Here is a 5828-nt window from a genome sequence, read left to right as displayed (position 1 = left end):
ACAAGTAAGAGTGGCAGGCAGAGGGAGCAGGGAGCCCGATTTGGGGCTTGATCTCAGGACCCTGGCATCATGAACTGAGCCAAAGGCAGCCACTTAATCAATTGAGCCACCTAGGAATCCCCAAAACAATATTTTAAAAGTATTTACTTTCTCAAGTGTTTTTAAATAGATGCTGAGAATGTGTTTTTTGGAGCTAGTTAATTCTGTTGTTGCCTGATTTTGCTTGTATGACTCTTCAGTACCTGAAAATGAATTTTAAAGGAATTAAAGCAAATTTAGTCCAACTACATTGCTTTTGCTATGTTTTACATTAGCACAAAGAAGGTTTTTGTTTTGTTTTTTGTTTTTTTACTTTGTTGGTTATTTTGGGTATAAAAAAATAGATACAGTTTTTTCCTTGTTAGAGGACCTAACCTCACAGCCATCATTTTCAAAATTTGACACTATATTAGCACTTGTTGGAAGAAGAATTGACTGAAGTGAGAAATAAGATATTTTATATCAGAGGTAATTAAATGAAAGGATGGAATCGTGCTTAAAAAATTAAATTTTCCCTGCAAGTAAGACCATTCACAACATTTTACACATTATTGTAAAAAGGCAATGTTTCACACTTCCTTGATACTTATTTTGGAAGTCAAATGGAAGAGGCTGCAACTGTGTAAAAACAAACCAAAAAAGGCTGTGTAAAGACACAGTTCTTTTAGAAAATTTAAAAGTTTAGCTTTGGTTAGAATTGCACTCAACTGATCTTTGGCTATATCAATCACTAAATAAGTATGCAAACATACTTTCTTCTCTAATTAACTTCTCTAATCCTTCAATTTTCAGGTTTGTTGTGAGACATAAAAGGCAGTCATATATGGAAGCATTTTATCAATGAAAGGTGCTGTTGTTATCCTACTTGGATCTAAATTGTGGATAACTTAGTTTTCCTTATCTGATGGATTATAAGAATTCATTTAAAAAAATACTATTTTCCTGGGAACAATAATTTTAACATGTTTGGTCATGAAAGAGTAGACAGGTACATTATTTTTTGTAAATAATAATTTTTGGTAACACTAATTATTTTTGGACATACTTTACAAAATATTATTTTTTGTAAGTATTTTTGGCAACACTAGTTTTACCTAAAAGAATATATATCTCAATATAGTACTATTTGTAGGAGTAAACTGTGTGAGAATGTGTGTGTATATGTGTATGTTCTTAGAAGATGTCAGTGTTAGAAAGAGAAAACAAAAAAATGAAGTAAGACATGTTAAAACATATATAGCATAACAGTTTAAAAAAATACTAACAAAATAATGTTTGAACTACAGAAATTTATCAGGTTTTATTTTTCTCAAGAATCCTGGGTAACAAAACAAAGATACAGATTGGGGAAGAAAATAAATCAATAGAAGAGAAATTCGCTAGTGAGTAAAATACCTGTTAAAATACTTTCATTTAAGGGACTTAGTTCTCTTTCCCATCTTGCAAGATGGCGGACGAAAAAGCTGAGGAACAGGATGCTAAAGAGAAGAAACTTGAAGCCAAGAAAGCTGATGCCGCTGGTGGCAAGACTAAGAAGGGTAACCCATAGGCTAAAACGCCGAAGAAGGGGAAGCCCCACTGCAGCTGAAACCCTACCCTAGTCAGAGGAATTAGCAGATACTCCCGATCACCTATGCATTCCAGAAAGGGCACATACAAGAGGAGGTATTCGGCAGCTAAATCCAGGATTGAAAAGAAAAAGAAGGTTCTTGCAACCGTCACAAAACCAGTTGGTGGTGACAAGAATGGTGGTACCCAAAATGCCTAGGTATCATCCTACTGAAGATGTGCCTCAAAAGCTGTTGAGCCATGACAAAAAAACCTTTCAGTAAGCATGTGAGAAAACTGCAGCTAGCATCACCCCTGGGACCATTTTGATCATCCTCACTGGGCGTCACAGAGACAAAAGGGTAGTTTTCCTGAAGCAAATGAGCAGTGGCTTGCTACGGGTGACTGGACCTCTGTCCCTCAATGGAGTTCCCCTGTATAGAACACACCAAAAATTCGTCACATCCACTTCTACCAAAACTGATATCAGCAGTGTGAAAATCCCCAAACATCTCACTGATGCTTATTTCAAAGAAGAAGAAGTTGTGGAAGCCCAGACACCAGGAGAGTGAGATCTTTGACAGTGAGAAAGAGAAATACGCAATTACAGAGCAATGCAAGGTGATCAGAAAACTGTGGACTCGCAAATTCTGCCAAAAATCAAGGCTGTTTCTCAGCTTCAGGGCTGCCTCTGCTCTGAGTTTTCTCTCACAAATGGAGTTTACCCTCACAAATTGGTGTTTTCCCTCACAAATTGCTATTCTAAATTTCTTACAAAGAACCTAATTAAATAACTGACCCATTTAAAAAAATAATAACTTTCATTTTGATCCCCAGGACAGGTTCTATATACTGTTCATTTGCTTCTCAACCTCAAACAGCTTAGCAAGTACAATCTGAAGAGAGTCTGACAATGAAACATACAGCTTGAGCAACAAAAAGAAAACCTAGAAATTGATGGAGAAGACAAAAATTATAAATTTGAAAATAAAATGTAAACATTCTAAAAATTTTTAAAAAAGCACAATTAAGATATTATATAGTACAGTCACACAATGGCATAAAAAACCAAAAGCATGTGAATTTAATTGTGATGATCTCTGATTGTCAAGCAAGTATAAAAACATATGTTTACTGTTCTCAATTTTCCAAGCAATTTTTAGAGAGATTTCAATTATAGCTATCGTAGAAGACCAACATAATAGATCTTGTAACAGTACCAATTTGGATATAATTGGTTTGACTGGAATTCTCCACCCAAAGCTCTTCCAAATACCTTGTGCTATGTGCTTGGAGGATGGGTGGGCACTAGTGGAGAGAGAGGAGAGGTGAGACCAGGGAGAAGACAGTCAACAGAGAGGCAGGAAGCGGATTTCCTGGTTTCCAGTATTTTCCAGCATAAACCCCTACATAAGGCCAAAGATTGGAAATAAATGAGTTTCAAGATTTCATATGGATTGATGCTACTCTTTTTCAAGTTTCTGCCAGGCAGAAAACTCAGTCATTCCGTTCAGACTTAACTCTAAACAGAAGCCAAACTTAACTCTAAACAGAAACCAACTACCAGGTTTCTCCCAAATGTAGGCGGGGCTGCCGTTTAAATAGCTCAGCCAAGCCTGGAACTCCCAGCCAGCAACTTAAACAAGCTTCACTGGTGCATTTCACTAACTATGCAATAGTAATACCACTGGGTTTAAGTTTTGTACTTCATGAACCCTACTTCTCATGTATTTTTGTGCCCCCAACCCAACACTCATTTTACCTGCAACTGTGTTGAGTCATTCCTATGCTGGGGAGGAGAACATTCTATTTTAAAAGCCTGCCAAATCTCTCCCAATTTTTTTGCCTGAATGCTTCCCAAACCATGAGATCTTGCTCAAATTCATGCAAGGAAACCTAGAAGTTAATGGGATTTAATACACTGGGGATGTGGGTGGGTGGAGGGGATGAGAGGTTGGAAGGCACTCCCAGGCAAAGCTAGGATGTAATTTCATAATGTAAACCCTTGTCCTGCAGTGGTTCCCCGGTGGAAGTGAATCCCAGTTGTCCATATAAGTAACTAGCTCTGTAATGACACTTTATCTTCTCTTATTTCTCCCTTGTTTTACTCTTCAATTTTCTCACTCTTGCTGCTAGGTGCCAGCTGCTTAAATAAACTATCTGCCCCCAAGTCTTCCTCTCAGGCTCTGACTTGGCAGACACTCAAACTAAGACACTGTAATACCAGAGTTTTACTGTATGTTTTTGGTACTTGAAGGTTTAGCGCTAATTATTTATAAATGCTCCTTCTGATTACATACTAATTTTACATTACAAAAAGCAAAACAAAGCAGAAGGGTAGTTACAGAGAGATTGGCGAGAACCCTAAAATAGTTAAAAGAGGTTTCTATATGTCCTAATATAACCCGCATGATCTGGGGCCCACCTGCTTTACTGATCTTATTGTTTATATCTACCTCCCTTGTTTATTGTATCCTGTAGTATCTTTTCCATTTGTTCTTTTTTCAGGAACATTATCACTACATCATTCAGGTATCTGCTCTTTTGACACTCCTCAGAGAAGCATTACTTGACAAGCCCATCCAAAGAGTCACCATCTGTTTCTTCATATCTCCTTGCCCTACTAGAGTTTCCCTTGTATCCCTTAGCACTGCTGACATTGTTATATATATGTTATATATATTATATTATTAATGTAAATATTTTATATATATATTGTTATATATATATTTTTTCTGAGAATATTATACAACCCTTCCCTATACTATATGTCTTCCAGGAGAACATTAATACCTCTCCAAAGAGAGTTAACAGCTTCCCAAATCTCTATAATTTTTGGTACATGTCTGGTAATCAGTAAGAAAGTACCAGGTGAATTTCTCAGGATATAGTAGGAGACACAAACTACATAGTAATTTGCATGTGTTAATAATTTATTAAGAACTATAATAGGAGATGAGCATAAAGGAGATTAGCTACCAAGTCATAAAGAGAACTCTGAAGAATATAAGAGCAGATACTGTGAGCAGCCAGTACACCTTAGGACAAAGAGAACAAGAAAGAAATCTAAGAGAAGGGTCCTGCCTCCAAGGCCTCCAGACTTCAATGTAGACAGTAAGGTTATAGGCAATAGAAAGGCAGGGAAGTTCTGTAGAGGATCTGTGCTTGTGGAATTTTCTGGGACTCCACCTTTGGGGATGATGGAGATGCCATATATGGGGAGCTGTTGTGCTGTGATAATCACCCTCTAAATTGCAAGGGAAAACCATCAAATAGGAAGCAGTACAAAGAGAACTCACCACTCACTGTGGTGATGCATGAAGAAGCTATGATCTAGTATGTTGGGGGAAGCTGCCCTGGGGAACTACTACACAGACTACCACAGACAGTAAGTTAAAAGAGAGCATAAACAGGAAGCAAGAAGAGGCCCTTTTCCTTCCAGATCCACTGAATATTCTTTGCTGACAAAGGCTAATTTTATTCCCTCTGACAGGAGAGAAATGTTCCAGGATCATGAGCATAACAATTAAGTGGGAATTTGGTACCTAGAGGCAATATATTTGTTAAATGATATGGTCAATCCCTTTGGCTGCTTACCTTCCTATGCACCCTTCTGCTACAACTGAATTTCTGTGAAACAACAAAACCATGCTAGGTTTTCCACCAGCAAGATAACAGCTACATTTTTGCAAGTCAAAAATTTCACAAACTTTTCCCAAATGAAGTTTCAATCGTCACTGAATCTACAGCTTTAGTTACAATACCACAGAATATTATGTTACTTGAATATTACCTTATAAGGTTAATTGTCAAAAACTTTATATTGAATTATAATGTAAATAAGACAAAAAAGAAAATGGCATATACTAATAAGCACATGTGCATTATAAACACATAGAAAAAATTGCGAAGCAATTGAAGTGTTCATTTCTTTACTTACTCAAAAGATTATAGTTGATATATACATATTCCTTCCCCTACTACATCTTCCTTATTTCCCCTAACCTTAGCCAGGACCTTGGTCTAGGTTTCTTACTTTGTTGAATGACTCAAACTTTATTCCCAAAGGTTCTGTATTGTTAAATTACTTGCTTCTTCTATTTTCAGTTGCTTGATTTTCCCTTGACCTGACTCACAAACAGGGACCCTAGAGAACCCTCTGGATTACAGATATTGTTCTCCTTGTCATTATTATATAGCAGCAACTTTATTTTTCCTTTGTAATTGGGAATGATCTCTTC

General features: G+C 36.8%; 1 pseudogene; it reads left to right on the top strand.

The window, feature by feature from the left end:
- The first annotated feature begins 1486 nt into the window (after positions 1-1486).
- Positions 1487-2381, top strand: LOC101682973 (annotated as a pseudogene).
- The last annotated feature ends 3447 nt before the right edge of the window (positions 2382-5828 follow it).

This window comes from Mustela putorius, unplaced genomic scaffold (genome assembly GCF_011764305.1).
Source record: "Mustela putorius furo isolate JIRA1106 unplaced genomic scaffold, ASM1176430v1.1 tig00000224_pilon_pilon_pilon, whole genome shotgun sequence".
In the NCBI taxonomy this organism is placed as follows: Eukaryota; Metazoa; Chordata; class Mammalia; order Carnivora; family Mustelidae; genus Mustela; species Mustela putorius.
Note: the sequence above shows the minus strand (reverse complement) of the source record. Positions and strands in the feature narration are given on the sequence as shown.